The sequence below is a fragment of the Amphiprion ocellaris genome, chromosome 24, assembly GCF_022539595.1.
Source record: "Amphiprion ocellaris isolate individual 3 ecotype Okinawa chromosome 24, ASM2253959v1, whole genome shotgun sequence".
Classification (NCBI taxonomy): Eukaryota; Metazoa; Chordata; class Actinopteri; family Pomacentridae; genus Amphiprion; species Amphiprion ocellaris.
This window is the reverse complement of record NC_072789.1, coordinates 17,216,700-17,235,096: the sequence shown is the minus strand read 5'-3', so window position 1 is coordinate 17,235,096 and position 18,397 is coordinate 17,216,700. Positions and strand designations below refer to the sequence as shown.

Sequence of the window (18,397 nt, the reverse complement as noted above, 5' to 3'; positions counted from 1 at the left end):
CTATAAAATCAGGGTTTTTAAGAAGATAGTTTTTAAATCGCCACTGTGGCAGAGGACGCTGCTCTTTACAGGACATAACCAAAAACAATGGAGAATGATCTGAAATAACAATATTACCAATTGAGCATGAGATCACTTTTTGAAGGGCATGATTAGGTGTGAAAAAATAATGAATCCTTGAAGGGGATTTATGTACCTTTGAATAGAAAGAATATTGTTTGTCTGTGGGGTGGAGGGCCCTCCAGGTATCGATAAGATCTAAATCTCTGCAGCAGCCTAAAAGAGTCTGACTAGTACCGACACTAGATCTTGACCCACTATGTGATTTATCTAGGCGGGGATTGAGACAGCAGTTAAAATCGCCCGCAATTACTGAGGATTCAGTAATCCAGTCCGAAAACAAGGAGAATACTTTCGTGTGGAAGTCAGGAGGACATACTGGTGGAGCATAGACATTTAAATAAGAGACATTATCCCCATATAACATCCCTGAGATCATTACATAGCGTCCAAGTTTATCACTTTTGACCTTCACTTCAGTAAGGGGCAAGGCTTTATTGATCAGAATTGCAACCCCTCTGCTTCTTGATGTAAAGGAGGAATAAAATATCTGGCCAACCCAATCTCTCTTTAATTTTTGGTGCTCTTCATTACTCAGGTGAGACTCCTGGATGAAAGCTATTTGAACCTTTTCCCTCTTTAACAAATTAAGAATTTCTTTTGTTTAACAGGGCTCTGAATCCCATGTACATTCCATGAGCAGAGTTTAACCGTTGAGTTATCAACCATAATCAAGCGGATTTCGAATAGACAAATGCATGCCTGAGATAGTCACAGAAGTATGTTTAACCCCATATGTCAATCTGGAGAAGGTGCTGAACATCAGACAGTCAAGAAACAAAAAAAAACAAAACAAAAAACACCTGTGTGGGAGAAAAAAGCAAATAATAATAAGACCTGATCCACCCCCCAAGTGCTTCCCCAAACGAAGCACCAAAGTCCAAAGCTACTACTGTGCATCTAAACTGTGCACTAAACCAGTGCTCCAGATGTATACATGTGCATTAGCAAAACTACAATAGGAGGAATAATTTAACACAAGTACTTGAACTGTAACAATATAAACAGAGAAGAGAAACAATATCCTGACAGGCCCCATGGTGGCACCTCAGACAGTTTGAAATGACAGATTGTCAAGCAGTTTAAGTTGTCAGGCTTATTTTAAAAAAGAAAGACAAAAAAGAAAAACAGACCGTGGCCCGCTACATAACCAGTAGAGCACAGATATTGGCTGCCGTGTGACAAATACAGCCGCCAGAGTTTCGAACATCATATGGCATAACAAACAGTTTGTGGAGCCAGTTTGTCAAGCAGTTCAGTTCGTGGAGCCAGCAACATGTAAAGCTGTAACTCACCCTGAAGCAGAAATCTCAGTCCCAAACATTAAGTCCGTGGATTTCCACCTGGCCGACATGGGCCCTGAGTGGAGAGACGAGCAGGGCCTGGAAGAACTTAACCATTTGGGGCAGGTCCCGATTCCGGTGGCCGGGCTGGAACTATCGTTTCCTCGTAGTATTTTTCGGCAGCCTCTGGGGTGTTGAAGAAGTGCTTCTTGATATTAAAGGTGAGCTGCAGCTGTGCGGGAAACAAGAGGCCATATCTGGGAACATGCACACCTGGTGGCCACAGAAGATCAGCGGGGCTCTCTCCCTCGCAAGTCGGAGGATCCGCTGTTCAGCCTGGAAGTGATGGACCTTGACGATCATCGGGCGCGAGGGGGCTCCTGGTTTGGGCTTGGGGGCCAGCGAGCGGTGGGCTATATCTAGCAATGGAGAGGCTCCGGAGTTGTCTATGCCCAGCAGCTCAGCAAAAAAGTCCGCCATAAATGAAGTTGTCTGCGGACCCTCGATATTTTCCGGGATTCCCAAAACCCTCAGATTTTGCTGTCTGCTTCTCGACTCCAAGTCTTCTGTTTTAGACACAAGCATCGTGTTGCTTTTGCTCAGCGCCTCACATTTAGCCTCGAGTTCGGCGACCCTGCCATCAATATCTTGAAGTGAAGATTCAACATCAGTAAGACGAGAGGCAAATGAAGCAATTGTGGACTGAATGGTGCCCATGGAGGCGCGAGTCTCGTTCCGAAATGATTCAATCAGCCTGACCACGGAGAAGAGGGACGGCTCCTCGTCTTCAGTATCGTCGTCGCCATTATGTGACCGAGGGCTAGCACCGCTTTCAGCCTTGTCCTTATGTCGTGACGGACGGCCTCTCTCTGCTCGCTCCTGGCGCGTACTGCCCTTACCAGTCATCTTGTGAACCTTCCTGACAAGACTTGGGGCGTTTAGGAGAGCGAAGAAGTAGTTTGCGAACTTATTGTAACAAAATATGCAGGAGCTGGTCAGGACGCGTCTACTCCCTACTCATGCTTCACCACGCCCCCAAGCCTGCATATTTTTAAAGCAACCCTTACTTGTACTCAATTGGAAATATTTTAGAAAAATACACTGAATTACAGGCTTTACAGAACAGTGCGCTATTGCAGACTTAACATGTAAGGTTATAATTAAATGGTTTTAATAATAATGGGTCATGATCTAAAGTGGGCTGGTCTGAGGCATGAAACTCAAGGTCTGAAAATGAGTCCCACTCTGGCCCTGGTCAAACTCACTGGATTTGACTCTGATCACTGCCTATTTCCCTGTCAATACTATCAGCGGCCTCGTTTCAAGTGATGAAAGCATTAAAAAGCCTAAATCTCCTCCAGGATGTTGACTTTAATAATCAGGTTGATCATAGAACAGACAGCTGCCTCACTGGAACGTTAGTAGCTGTGACTTGTAGAGGACTGGGATGTTTATTCCACTTTATAGAGTCTGCTGCCTGAACTGACCTTAGAAACACACTATGTTGATGTGAGCCAGTAGTTTTATTAGTGTCTGCATGGAACCAACAACTGATCATCAAGTCTAATAAATTCAGTACGGTTCAAAAACATTCACACAACATTTATTAAATGATAACTTTTGATGTAATTTCAAGTCTTTATGAGGTTATTTCACATCATTTGTTCTATGTCGAGTGTTTTATGGTAATTTAGTGTTTTTTTTAGTTTTTCATGCTTTTTTAAAAAGTGATTTTTGCACCCTATTGTGTTGATTTTGCACATTTTTGTGTTGATTGCACATTTTTGTAATGTCGTGACTTTTTATGTTTTCTTATGCATTTTTTAAAACTGATTTTGCACGTTTTTGTCTTGATTTTGCACATTTTTGTTGTGACTTTAGTCTTGTTGAGGTTATTTCACATCATTTATTGCTATTTTGGGTGTTTTTGTGGCAATTTAGTGACTTTTTAATGTCGATTTTGCATTTTTAAAAATGGATTTTGCACCTTTTTGTGTTGATTAACATCTTTTTGTGTTGATTTTTACATTTTGGGGGGTCATTTCATGTCATTTGTTGTGACTTTGAGTCTGTACATAAATTTAAATAAAATCTTCAGACATGTTGGGGTGTTCCCAACCAGCAGGAGTTATCAATCTGAGGCTGAAATCAATGTGTTTAAGCAGTAAATATCATTTGTATTTGTCAGACAGTTTGTCACGGGTTCGTTTTTTTAAAAAAAAGTTATAAAAATGATGGCAAGGCCGAAGAGTTCCAAAAACAGTGAATTTCTTTTATTTGCACCAAATCCTTTAAAAGTGTATATACATATTTACAGTGCAAAACAAAAAAAAACTGGTGGACACAGCAGAAAAAAAAACAGAAGTATTTACAGAGAGCTTGAACCTTACAGCAGGCAGCCACATCACCTAGAGAACCTCCAGCACCAAAACTCTCTCTCTCCCGCTGTTCAACTCAGGGGCCCTATATATACCCCCCTAGCCCCTCCCCCGGGCAAACCAAAAGTTACTTGTAGGGGGGTAAATAAGAAAAGGCAAAAATAACCATAAGGAAGAACAAAATCCATAATACAATTAAACCAAAATTACACAAAACAAATTACCCAACTTAAGGTAACTGAAACAACTCTGAAAACATAATAAACCACAAAATAGCTACAGAACCGGAAAATGGGAAAGTCCCGGTCACGTGGTGGCCCCATTGCGCGCCACTTGCCCCATTTATCCCACAGCCGGAAGCGCCTCTGTTTGGCCCACGACACAGAGGCTGCACAGTCATTAAGAGGTGAGTGTTATTGTCCGGGTGTGCTTGGTGAGGGGAGACGTGTAGGCGCCGAGTGTGCACCCTCGACGCGTTACAGCAGGGAAGAGATGAGTCCAGATATGGGGAGGATTATGAAGGGCAGTTTATAAGTCCAGGGAACGTGCGGGCGATCCCGGCAAACAGTTTCTCAGCGCGCGCTGTGAGAACAATGGAGCGCGGCGCGCTCCTGCACCCCGCCCCCTCCGGAGCCGCCGAGAGGAGAAAAGGCGCACAGGGCTTAAGAGTGACGGGGCATTTAGAGGCGCTCCGTCACATTATCCCCCTCCTCCCCGAGGTTGGCGATGTGCGGCAACCTGGAGAGATAGTCCGCCACGACGTTGGTCCTGCCGGCTCGGTGACGGATCTGGAACTGGAACGGCTGAAGGGCGAGGTACCACCGGGTGAGACGACTGTTGCGGTCTTTCATAGAGTTCATCCATGTCAGAGCCCGGTGGTCAGTCTCCAGGTCGAACTCCCTCCCCAACAGGTAGTACCGCAAGCTCTCCAGAGTCCACTTGATTGCGAGGCCCTCCTTCTCAACAGTAGAGTACCGGGTCTCACAGGGCAGCAGCTTTCGGCTCATGTAAAGAACCGGACGTTCCTCTCCTGGCGGAACCTGGGCCAGGACAGCTCCCAGTCCCACGGCGGACGCGTCGGTCTGGACCAGGAACCTCTGGTTGAAGTCAGGACTCCTCAGCACGGGTGAGGAACACAGGTGGGTCTTCAGGGTCTGGAAGGCGGTCTCGCAGTCCTCGCTCCAGGCAACAGGATTCCTCTGGTCCTTCGCAGTCAGCGCGGTCAGCGGAGCAGCAATGGTGGCGAACTGCGGGACAAACCTCCTGTACCAGCCGGCCAGGCCCCTGAAGGACCTCACCTCCTTCTTCGTGCGGGGCCGCGGGCAGCTGCGGATGGCCTCCACCTTGTCCATCTGCGGTCGGACTTCGCCGTGTCCAAGCCTGTAGCCTAGGTACATCGCTTCTTCTTTGGCCCACTGACACTTGGCAGGATTGAGTGTCAGGCCGGCCTGCTGGATCTGGCTCAGGACCCGCTCCAGGTGCTGCAGATGCTCCTCCCAGGTGTTGCTGAAGATGACCCATCGTCCAGGTAGGCGGCACTGCAGTCCCCACACCCCTGCAGGACCCGGTCCATCAGCCTCTGGAAGGTGGCGGGTGCTCCGTGGAGACCGAAAGGCATCACCGTGAACTGGAAGAGGCCTGCAGGTGTCTGGAAGGCCGTGTAAGGGCGACTGGACTCTTCCAGGGGCACCTGCCAGTAGCCCTTGCAGAGGTCGAGGGTGGTGATGAACTTGGCCCGCCCAATCTTCTCCAGGAGATCATCGATCCGGGGCATCGGGTAGGCATCGAACTCCGACATGGCGTTGAGCTTCCGGAAGTCAATGCAAATGCGAAGTGAGCCGTCCTTCTTCACCACGATGACCACCGGACTGCACCACTCGGACTGGGATGGCTCAATCACCCCGAGACGCTGCATCTCCTCCACTTCCTTCAGGAGCTTCTCCACGAGATGTTGTGGCACCCGATAGGACCGCTGGCGGATTGGCCCTCTCTCTTTCAGGCAGATGATGTGTTCGACCAGTACAGTCCTCCCTGGGTTGGCGGCAAACAACTTGGACACACGCTGGAAAACCTCCCTGAGCTGGATGGACTGGACAGCAGAGAGGTGGTCAAGGGCAGGTTCGACAGGCTGGTGGAAGCTGGCTGCAACGGACGCCTCCTCCCCTTCACTGTCCACCTCGGCCACCAACAAGGACGTCACTGGACACGGGACAGGAGCCTCCTTCCACTCCTTCAGCAGGTTTATGTGATAGGTCTGCTTCGTCTTCTTCTTGTCTGGATGGTGGATCTCGTAAGTCACTGGACCCATCTTCCGAAGGACTGTGTATGGGCCCTGCCATTTGGCGAGCAGCTTACTGGTGGAGGATGGCAACAGGAGCAGGACCTTCTGGCCGGGATGGAACTCTCGATGTCGGGCCTGACGGTCCTACCACGCCTTCTGGGACTGCTGGGCCTTGCGAAGGTTAATCTCTGCTTCATCACGGTACAGCGCCAACCGGTCCCGCATCTCGAGCACGTATTGGACCACAGTTCGATCACTGGTTGTGGAGGAAGGAGCTTCCCAGCCCTTTCGCAGCAGGTCCAACGGCCCCTGGACATCCCAGCCGTAGAGCAGCTCGAACGGGGAGAAACCAGTTGAGGCTTGCGGCACCTCACGGTACGCAAACAGCAGGAAAGGCAGCCATCTATCCCAATCCCGCCCCGTATCAAGCACGAACTTCTGCAGCATCTTCTTGAGGGTTTGGTTGAACCGCTCGACCAAGCTGTCTGTCTGCGGGTGGTAAGGCGTAGTCTTCAGCGGCGAAATCCCCAGCTGGCGATGGAAGAGCTGAAGAAGTCGGGAGGTGAAGTTGGTCCCCTGGTCCGTCACAATCTCGTCCGGGATTCCAACCCTGGAAAACAATTGCACCAAACAACGCAGCACAGCAGGGGCAGTGACGGTGTGCAAGGGGAAGGCCTCGGGGAACCGTGTAGCGTAGTCTGAAAGCACTAAAATATACTGGTGACCCCGACTGCTTTTGACCAAAGGTCCTACAATGTCCATGGCTATACGCCGGAATGGGGTGGAGATCACGGGCATTGGTTGGAGGTAAGCACGATCTGATTGGCGCACATAGGAAGTCTTTTGGCAGATGGGACAGGTCTTACAATACATTTGTACATCTGCGTACATGGAGGGCCAATAGAACCGGGACGACATTCGCAAAAAGGTCTTATTGCGGCCCAGATGACCTGCCCAAGGCAAGGAGTGTGCCAAGTGCAAAATCATAGGCCGACAGGACACAGGAAACCACGAGGCGCTTGACACCGTCAGCCACTGCATACAGGACATCCTTCTCAAGAACAAAACATTCCCTGTCCCCTTTAGCAGAGTCCAACCCCCCAACCACCTTGTCAAATAAAGACTTGAGAGATGCATCCTCCCTTTGCATGGCCCCAATGTCCTCTGGCACTTCCCACCTGTCCTTTATAAGCCCCTCCTTACAGTCTGGCTCCCTGGATTTCAGACCCTTTTCAAAGCGTCGTTGGCGGCGAGACTTCCGTGGGCCCTTCGTACCTCCCTCAAACAGACTATCATCCAGGGTGGAAAATGGCTCTGTCTGAGGCTCACAGGTTAGCTTTGGTTTAGACGTCACCTCTGCTCTAGCCTGAGCCCGGGTGATCACAGGACCTAACACGCCCTTTTCACAGTCTGTGTCCTTGCCCTCCTCTTCCAGCAGTACATCCAGCAGCACCGGTAAGTCCCACCCCAAGATGGCAGCAACAGGCAACTTTTCCACCACCCCCACACTTAGCAAGTAGGCCTGTCCATTCACTCCAACAGTCAAATCAGCTGTGGGGTAGGCATGTCGGTCTCCATGCACACACAAAATGTCTTCCTGTCTGCTAAAATCCACCATTCCAGTTGGCACCAAGTCCCTCCGGACTAGGGTTAGGAAGCTGCCAGAGTCAAGGAGAGCAGTCACAGGCTGGCCATTAACTGTAATGTCCTTAAAACGCTGCCGTCTCCCTACAGCATTTACAGCTTCAGCACGTGGGGTATAACAGGCACCCGTAAGTTTAGCTTTTCTGATGGGGCACAAGGATGCTTTGTGGCCTGGCTGCTGGCAGTAGAAACAGATTAGCTCCTTACCGGGCCCACGCTGATTGGGTGCTGTGTTGAAGTCTCCAGGGGGCTGGTAACCGGATCTCACTGCTGGCCTGGGCTGTGACAAAAGCTGACGACTGGGACCTCCTGGGTGTGCAGCTGGGCCTCCTTTCCGCGCATTGATGTACTGCAGCGCTAGCTTGGATGCAGCTAGCCCATCTGCAGGCTCGTGCTCCTTCACCCAGGTGCAGATGTCGGCAGGAAGGACACGCAGCAGCTGCTCCAGGATGATCTGCTCACCAATCTGCTCCTTCGTGTGCTGCTCCGGACGGATCCATCGGCGATAGAGCCCCTTTAAGCGGTGGTACGTCTCAGTTGGGTTTTCTCCAGGCGGAACCGCGCTGGACCGGAACTGCTGACGATACGTCTCTGGCGAGATGTCAAATTTAGCCAGCAGCGCCGCCCTCAGGTCGGGGTACAGGTGGGCCCTCTCTTCGTCCATCGCTGTGTAGGCCTCCAGTGCCTTCCCACTGAGTAATGGCACCAGGCGACAGGCCCACTCCTCCTGTGGCCACGCCCACGTCTTGGCAATGCGTTCAAAGCGCAGGAGGTAATTTTCAATGTCCTCTCCATTGACATACTGAGGGATCTTTGGGTCTCCATAGGGTCGGGCGTCTGCACGGGAATGTTCCTCTCCACCGCCCCCACGAGACTCAGGTGTGGCTATGGGGGAGCTACGACGCTGTCGTGGAGCGGGAGTAGGTAGACCCCTAAGGCTCAGCATCGACTCTGCAGACGGCGACGCTGCCCCTTCTGGTGCTGGATTGGATACCCCAGGTCTCTGCTCGGCTGCTTGGGCTTGCTGTGGCTGAGAAGCAGGCAAAGAAGCTTGGAGTCCTCTCATTGCTGCCAGGAGCCCCTCCTCTCTCTTCTGTTGCCCGATCATAAAGTCATTCATGAGCCCCAGGAACTCACTCATGGGTTGGGCCATTTCAGATGCTTCTTCGGATGCAAGTTCCTCTTCTTCCATTTTTCTCTGCTGAGAGCGTCTCTTCCTTCGACCAGCCATCCCACTTCTGACACCAAATGTCAAGGGTTCGTTTTTAAAAAAAAAAGTTATAAAAATGATGGCAAGGCCGAAGAGTTCCAAAAACAGTGAATTTCTTTTATTTGCACCAAATCCTTTAAAAGTGTATATACATATTTACAGTGCAAAACAAAAAAAAACTGGTGGACACAGCAGAAAAAAAAACAGAAGTATTTACAGAGAGCTTGAACCTTACAGCAGGCAGCCACATCACCTAGAGAACCTCCAGCACCAAAACTCTCTCTCTCCCGCTGTTCAACTCAGGGCCCCTATATATACCCCCCTAGCCCCTCCCCCGGGCAAACCAAAAGTTACTTGTGGGGGGGTAAATAAGAAAAGGCAAAAATAACCATAAGGAAGAACAAAATCCATAATACAATTAAACCAAAATTACACAAAACAAATACCCAACTTAAGGTAACTGAAACAACTCTGAAAACATAATAAACCACAAAATAGCTACAGAACCGGAAAATGGGAAAGTCCCGGTTACGTGGTGGCCCCATTGCGCGCCACTTGCCCCATTTATCCCACAGCCGGAAGCGCCTCTGTTTGGCCCACGACACAGAGGCTGCACAGTCATTAAGAGGTGAGTGTTATTGTCCGGGTGTGCTTGGTGAGGGGAGACGTGTAGGCGCCGAGTGTGCACCCTCGACGCGTTACAAGCAGGGAAGAGATGAGTCCAGATATGGGGAGGATTATGAAGGGCAGTTTATAAGTCCAGGGAACGTGCGGGCGATCCCGGCAAACAGTTTCTCAGCGCGCGCTGTGAGAACAATGGAGCGGCGGCGCGCTCCTGCACCCCGCCCCCTCCGGAGCCGCCGAGAGGAGAAAAGGCGCACAGGGCTTAAGAGTGACGGGGCATTTAGAGGCGCTCCGTCACGACAGTTCTAAACATGAGTTGTTCTTATTATCTCTCAATCACAACCTGTGATCTGATCTGTCCAGCAGAGGGGAAAAGATTTAAACTGAAATAAAGTTCACCTGATACACTTTGAAGAAAGCAAAATGCTAGAAATGTTCAGATGTTTCTTAAATGTAGCATTAAATTAGATTGAGAGCAGACATGTCTCTTTCTGCACTGTTGAGGGAAATGTGCATTAGTGTGATCTCTGCTGATGTTGGTTCTGTCCCAGTGATTCCATTCTAGGGAACGTTAACTGTCAGGGATTTACAGCCTGATGGGAGTTTCTGCTTTCATGAACCACAGGGTTTTGTAGAAGTTGTGTTGGATGTTGAGTGACATGAAAAAGGTTGAATGTTGAAATAATCCGTCACATGAAATGAGTGGGAATCAACCTGTAAAATGTGCTCTTATTGTGAAAGTCTGCCTGCTGCTTCCTCATAGGTGGAGTCCTGACTGGTTCCAGGAAACAGATCACCTGTCTGAGCGTCCAGGAGTGGACTGGAAACTTTCTTCTTCTTCTTCAGTGCTTTGAATAAAGTGTAAGTTTGCTTTGTTTGCTGCTTTAACTTCAGTAATGTTGCTGTTTGTTTCTGCTCTGTGATGTTTCTACATGTTCACTTCTTATTTCAGCACAAACTTTGGATGACTGCTGTTTAAACATGGATCAATATGATTATTAGGTTATTGATTGACTGCAATCAGTCAATATTTCTATGAGATTATTGATTGCTTGAGTCAGTTTGATGAGCTGCTGATGTTTCTCTTTGTTTGTTCTCAATCCAAACTGCATGGTGTCTTTTTGACTTTGGGTTTGTGGGTGAGTCTCTGCAGCTCCATGACTCCATCTGCTGGACTGATAGTAGAAGTGCAGCAGCTGATCTTTTCCAGGAGGATTTGAGTGGATCAATGATGTTTGTTTCCTGTGCAGGTGAAGGTAGAAAGTGTGTGTGTGAGCTGCTGTGAGTTGAGCAGCATGGATGAGTGTGAGGACAGAGAGGAGGGAGTCCCTCCCTCTAAAAGCTCTCTGTGTGGGGAACAGGAGAACCAGAGCAAAGCTCAGAGGTGAGACCAGCATCTCTAAATGTCCAGGACTCTGGTGCATGTCAGAGCTCAGCAATCACATCACTGCTGCATCATTATTCACAGGGAATCCACCTGGACCTGGACCTGGAACTGGACCTGGACATGGGACATGGACCTGGACCTGGATCTGCATCCAGCTGTGTGTCCTTCAAGAGCGACCAGTCTAAGGATCTTTATTTTGAATTTAAAGAACGTCAACCTCCTGAAGTAAGAGGGAAAGAAGAAAAGAAGAAAAAAGAAGTAAGCTGTGAAGTCAAACTACTGACTGTTGTGTCAAATGTTATGTCATTGTTCCAAATATGTTCCATCATTAAATCACTCTGAATCTCTGCTACATGATTTTTCCTTCCTAGTGGTCTTCCTCTCTATTTACCAGAATCCATCAGAGACCAGAGTCCTCTGGACCTGGACCTGGACCTGCATCCAGCTGTGTGTCCTTCAAGAGCAACTTGTCTAAGGATATTATTTTTGACTTTAAAGGAGAACCAGGTCCTGCTGCAGAGGGGTAAGATGTTCAGAACAAGGTTTCAGAGCTGCTAGTCTGATAGCAGATTGGCTCCTCATCAAACAGAACAAATGTTTTGAAGAAGTGATGCTAATAACATGAACATCATCCACCGAGACATTAAAAACAGAACCAGGTGGATCACAGCAAGAACTCTGAGTTCACTAAAATATCAAGAAATAGTTTTACTGGACAAAACTTCAGTTCTGTGATTATATAAGCCTTGTTAGCTTGTATGTTAGCCTGTTTGTCTCTGTGTGGACAGACGTACTGAGATCTAACTGTTGATATTGATCCAAAGAGTGGAGCAGCAGAACTCGGAGGTTCCCAGAGCTCAGTCTGTCCAGCAGCATCACCTGGACTCCATATTCATGGTGAGTTCATGGACAACAAGTTGTTCTCCATCTGTTGTGTTCAGGTGTCTCCATGCTGCTCTTTGTAGACCAGTGGACTGTCAGCGTGTCCAACATGGATCTGATGTTTGGCTCCATGATTTGACTCTGATGGACTCATTGACACATTTCTCTGTTCCAGCTGCTGGAGGACAACATGGTGACTTTTGTGAAGAAGGAGCTGAAGAAGATGCAGAAGGTTGTGAGTCCAGATTACCCAGAATGCTCCTCAGAGAGTCAGAGGGAGGATGAGGAGGAGTTGGAGGGTGATGATGAAGAGCAGAGGAGCAGCAGAGAGATGTTTCAGCAGATCACAGTGTTGTTCCTGAGGAGGATGAAGCAGGAGAAGCTGGCTGACTGTCTGCAGAGCAGTAAGAGGATTTGTGGAAAGACTGAAGCTGCTGATCAACAGAACATTTACTAAAGTCTCAGAATATCTTCACACAATCAGTCTTTAGGGGACAAACTGTCACCTTCACTTTATTGCTACTTTGGTGCTTTAATATCCAGGTTACTTCTACTTCACTCTTTCTTTCTTGTGTTTTCATTCAGAATTTCCTGCTGGAGTTTGTGGACGTGAACTTAAATGTGGTCTGAAGAAGAAGTTCCAGAGAGTGTTTGAGGGCATCGCTAAAGCAGGACAGTCGACCCTCCTGAATGAGTTCTACACAGAGCTGTACATCACAGAGGGAGGGACTGCAGAGGTCAATGATGAACATGAGGTCAGACAGATTGAAGCAGCATCCAGGAAAGCAGACAGAGCAGAAAGAAGCATCAGAGCAGAAGACATCTTTAAAGGCTCACCTGGAAGAGATGGACCAATCAGAACAGTGATGACAAAGGGAGTGGCTGGCATCGGGAAAACAGTGTTAACACAGAAGTTGACTCTGGACTGGGCTGAAGACAAAAGCAACCAGGACATCCACTTCATGTTTCCATTGACTTTCAGAGAGCTGAATGTGGTGAAAGAGAGAAAGTTCAGCTTGATGGAACTTGTTCATCACTTCTTCAGTGAAACCAAAGCAGCAGGAATCTGCAGCTTTGAAGACTTCCAGGTTGTGTTAATCTTTGATGGTCTGGATGAGTGTCGCCTTCCTCTGGACTTCCACAACAATGAGGTCCTGACTGATGTTAGAGAGTCCACCTCAGTGGATGTGCTGCTGACAAACCTGATCAGGGGGAAGCTGCTTCCCTCTGCTCGCCTCTGGATAACCACACGACCTGCAGCAGCCAATCAGATCCCTCCTGACTGTGTGGACATGGTGACGGAGGTCAGAGGGTTCACCGACTCACAGAAGGAGGAGTACTTCAGGAAGAGATCCAGAGATGAGGAGCAGGCCAGCAGCATCATCTCCCACATGAAGAAGTCACGAAGCCTCCACATCATGTGCCACATCCCAGTGTTCTGCTGGATCACTGCTACAGTTCTGGAGGAGCTGCTGAGAACCAGAGATGGAGGAGATCTGCCCAGAACACTGACTGAGATGTTCATCCACCACCTGGTGGTTCAGGCCAAAGTCAAGAAGGTCAAGTATGATGGAGGAGCTGAGACAGATCCACACTGGAGTCCAGACAGCAGGAGGATGATTGAGTCTCTGGGAAAACTGGCTTTTAATCAGCTGCAGAGAGGAAACCTGATCTTCTATGAGTCCGACCTGACAGAGTGTGGCATCGATGTGGAAGCAGCCTCAGTGTACTCAGGAGTGTTGACACAGATCTTTAAAGAGGAGAGGGGACTGTACCAGGACAAGGTGTTCTGCTTCGTCCATCTGAGTGTTCAGGAGTTTCTGGCTGCTCTTCATGTCCATCAGACCTTCATCAACTCTGGAATCAACCTGCTGGAAGAACAACAACAAACAACCTCCAACAAACCTGATCCAACAGTTTTCTACCAGAGAGCTGTGGACGAGGCCTTACAGAGTCCAAACGGACACCTGGACTTGTTCCTGCGCTTCCTCCTGGGTCTGTCACTGCCGACCAATCAGAATCTCCTACGAGGCCTGCTGACACAGACAGGAAGTAGCTCACAGACCAATCAGGAAACAGTGAAGTATATCAAGGAGAAGATCAGTGAGAATGTGTCTGCAGAGAGAAGCATCAGTCTGTTCCACTGTCTGAATGAACTGAAGGATGTTTCTCTAGTGGAGGAGATCCAACAGTCCCTGAGATCAGGACGTCTGTCCACAGATGAACTGTCTCCTGCTCAGTGGTCAGCTCTGGGCTTCATCTTACTGTCATCAGAAGAACATCTGGATATGTTTGACCTGAAGAAATACTCTGCTTCAGAGGAGGCTCTTCTGAGGCTGCTGCCAGTGGTCAAAGCCTCCAAGAAAGTTGTGTAAGTAGTTGGAAACTGAAGATCCTTTTTCGTTTTGCTGCTGTTTCATCAGTATAATCTGCTTTTTGTCTCTTCAGACTGAGTGGCTGTAATCTGTCAGAGAGAAGCTGTGGAGCTCTGTCCTCAGTCCTCAGCTCCCAGTCCTCCAGTGTGACAGAGCTGGACCTGACTAACAACAACCTGCAGGATTCAGGAGTGGAGAGTCTTTCTGCTGGACTGGAGAGTCCACACTGTAAACTGGAAGCTCTCAGGTCAGGACTCACACTTTGAAACTGATGTGATTTCTATCAGTGGATAAACAGCTAACCTGAGTAGAATCATTTCTGCTGATGGGATTCATCAAATGAGCTTTTACTGAACTTGTGCAGGACTTTGTCAGGGTTTATTTTCTACATGATTAAATCCCACTAATCATTGTTGAGATTGTTGATTTGCTTGAGATGCATGAAATGTGCAGCAAAATGTAGCTGAAAGACAAAGAAGAAAAGAAAGAGTGAGAAACATCCATCCAAGTGTTGTCCGTCAGGTTTGTGTTGTTTTGTGTGTGCAGGCTGTCAGGCTGTCTGGTCACAGAGGAAGGCTGTGCTTCTCTGGCCTCAGCTCTGAGCTTCAAGACCTCAAATCTGAGAGAGCTGGACCTGAGCTACAACCATCCAGGAGACTCAGGAGAGAAGATGCTGAGAGCTAAAGTGGAGGATCCAGACTGTAGACTGGAAACTCTCAGGTACAGACAGACAGACACTCTCAGGTACAGACAGACAGACACTCTCAGGTACAGACAGACAGACACTCTCAGGTACAGACAGACAGACACTCTCAGGTACAGACAGACAGACACTCTCAGGTACAGACAGACAGACACTCTCAGGTACAGACAGACAGACACTCTCAGGTACAGACAGACAGACATTCTCAGGAAACTATCATCCTAGTGTTGCAGACCAAGCCTGCTCCTTTCCATCGGTAGGTTTCAGGGTGTGTGAGACGTCAGAGGAAGTGCTGCAGCGGTAGGAAGGAAGAAGAACAGTGAAGCTGAAGAAGGGTGATGTTTAGGTGCAGCTGCAGTCACAGCGCATGTTATGGTCCAAACAGAGAAGTAGATCCAAGTGTGTTCTGGAGAAGGTGAGTGTGTGTACAGTGAGCTGCAGAGCTTGAATAAAGTTCCTCGTTCTCCACCGCAGAGTTGGGTCCGGACTCTGAAAACAATTTGTTACCAACAGCGAGCCACGCTAAGCTAAGTGAGCTAGCGTTTACCCGAGGCTGTCCAACTACGATTCAGATGCCAACAAAACCAGGTCGGTAACACTAGCTTAGCAGAAAGACTGGAAACAGGGTAAACTGTTAGCATAGCTTAGCACAAAGACAGAAAGTAGGGTAAACTGTTAGCCTAGCTTAGCTCAAAGACAGGAAGCAGGGTAAACTGTTAGCATAGTTTAGCTCAAAGACAGGAAGCAGGGTAAACTGTTAGCCTAGCTTAGCTCAAAGACAGGAAGCAGGGTAAACTGTTAGCCTAGCTTAGCTCAAAGACAGGAAGCAGGGTAAACTGTTAGCCTAGCTCCATGAAAAGAGGAAGCATCAATGAGTAAAGCTGAATAATGAGTGTAAACTGAGCTGGAACGTGACGAGCACAGGACAGGACTTTAGAGATGCTGCATTCAGGTGTCTGTGTCTCCATGTTGGACTGGTCCTTTATCAGTGGAACAGTGTGAGAGCCATGTAACGTCCATGTGTGCTGCTGAAAGAGTCGCTGCTGCTCTGACCGTCCTCCTCCTTTCAGGGTGACGCCTGCTGGAGTCCGATGGTTGACACCAGGTCTGAGGAAGTGTAAGTGTGTTTTAATGGATTGATGGAAACAAAGCAGCACATTCAAGCATCTTCAAAGTGTCACATCTCTGAGGTCATCATCAAAGGTTTAATACTGATCACATGATCCATCAATAACTGCAGCTGTGTTGTGTTTGTTCTCTCCATCAGATTCCTGTCAACTCACAGTCGACACAAACACAGTAAACAGAAAACTAAAACTGTCTGACAACAACAGGAAGGTGACACGTGTGGAGGAGGATCAGTCGTATCCTGATCATCCAGACAGGTTTGATCGGTGGGCTCAGCTGCTGTGTAGAACTCGTCTGATTGGTCGCTGTTACTGGGAGGTCAAGTGGAGAGAAGTGGTTCATATATCAGTGAGTTACAGAGGAATCAGAAGGAAAGGAGGCAGTTATGATTGTTGGTTTGGATTTAATGATCAGTCCTGGAGTCTGCGCTGCTCTGATGAAGGTTACTCTGTGTGTCACAATAACAGTCAAACATCCATCAGGTCCTCCTCAGTCTCTCACAGAGTTTCAGTTTATGTGGATGTTCCTGCTGGAACTCTGTCCTTCTACAGAGTCTCCTCTGACTCTCTGATCCACCTCCACACCTTCAACACCACATTCACTCAACCTCTCTATCCTGGATTTGGGTTCTGGTCCAAGTCTGGTTCCTCAGTGTTTCTGTGCTGAGTTGAGTCTCCAGAGTCTCCTCCTGGTAGAGAAACAGTGTTGAACAGATAGTTGAGTCTCTCCATGACTCTGTCCCTCAGAAACATGTTTCCACATTCATGGATTAAATATGTTTCTTTGTGAAATCCTTCTAAATGATTCCTTGTGAACTTGTTCCTCTTCAAAGATGGAAGTTGCGATTATTCCAGGAGCCAAATGTGGTGTTTGCGTCTTTTTCCAGTCAAATGTTTAGAGTGAAAATCAGGATGTGGTGTTTCCTCTGATGCTCACTTGAACTAAAAGCATTTGAGCTGCACAAAGTGTGAAATGAGAGAGGAAGCAGTGAATCTACAAACTGCTGACAGACTTTCACACATTATTGTCCAGTGAAAATCAGGTTTTTGTGCAGCCAGACTTGATCCTGATTGGAGTGTTTCAGTCCTGTTCTAGTGATGAAATGAGAACTTCCTTCATCTTGTGTGTGATGGAGAAGAATAAAGGGCTGTGGCTAAAAATCCTGACTCTGAGTTCTTCATTACAAACATACATTATATCAGCTGTTTATTATTCATCTGCTTTATTCTACTCAACATGGAACAGAAAAACAAGAACAGGTATAAATTTAAATATAGAATATCGTATATTTTCAAATTTACTGTTTTTGAGTCTTTTCGCAACAAAAAATATGTATTTTTCTTTGTTTGAGTCTATATAGTCCTTTATATTTACTTTGAAGGCCAAATTTGATTAAATATAATTAAAAATGGCAACAAAAAGATCAAAGCTTCATCATTTATCATCTCCCATAATGCAAAGTCACTTCTGCACCTTTTAGACTCTGAATCAGAGAAAGCAGCAATTTCTCATCAATTCTGTCCCATGCTTTAATAATTAATTTTTCAGATCATCCTTGTTATTGAACTGTTTTCCATCATTATGAACTTTTCTTGCCATAAATCTCCATAACTTTCTGATGGGATTAAGGTCTGAGGACTTGGCAGCCAGTTCATCACATCTATATCACTCTTTCCACAGTATTCTGTGATCTTCTGTGATTTGTGGCATGATGTGTTGTCTTATTGATTGATCCATTTTTCATTTTTACAATAAATAAGTGGTTCAGTGTTTTTTTCACAAGTTTTATATAAGATTCTGAATTTGTCATTTCATCAATAAATTCTAAACAGATTTTATTTTTTCCATAAAAAGCTTCCATAACTCCAGCTATCTCTGGATAAAACATGGTTTCAGCATCGATATGATGCCAGTAGAATTTAAACCACCAGGACTATCCAGATTACATTTAACCCTGGAAATGAAACATTTTTTAACCTATATTCGATTCTATAAATGTTATTCTTGGCCATTAAAGGAGGTTTTCTGCACATTTTGGTGTATTTTAACCCTTCGATGGTCTAAATTCTTTGAATAGACCTTGTGCTGTAATCAATGTCTAACTTAGTTTTTATTTTCATTGCAGTGGTTGATTTTTCCTGAACAAGATCAATGATTTTTTAATACGTCTTTCTCCTATTTTATCTGGTCTAACTGTGGGTTTTAAACTATTATTTATTCAATAAATTACTAATAACACACTTTGATCTTCATGTTTGTTTGCTTATTTGTTGATAAGTGGAATTTAATTTTCCATGTTGAATAATCACAGCTTTTTCTTCTTCAGACAAGGTTTATCCTCTTCCATGGCAACAATGAATTGTAGAAATGAAAATAGAAAAA

The 18,397-nt window shown here is 47.0% G+C and overlaps 1 pseudogene; it reads left to right on the top strand.

Annotated features, from left to right (window-relative positions):
* Positions 1–10,811: 10,811 nt before the first annotated feature.
* LOC111588313 (NLR family CARD domain-containing protein 3-like) lies at positions 10,812–18,374 on the top strand (annotated as a pseudogene).
* Positions 18,375–18,397: the final 23 nt, after the last annotated feature.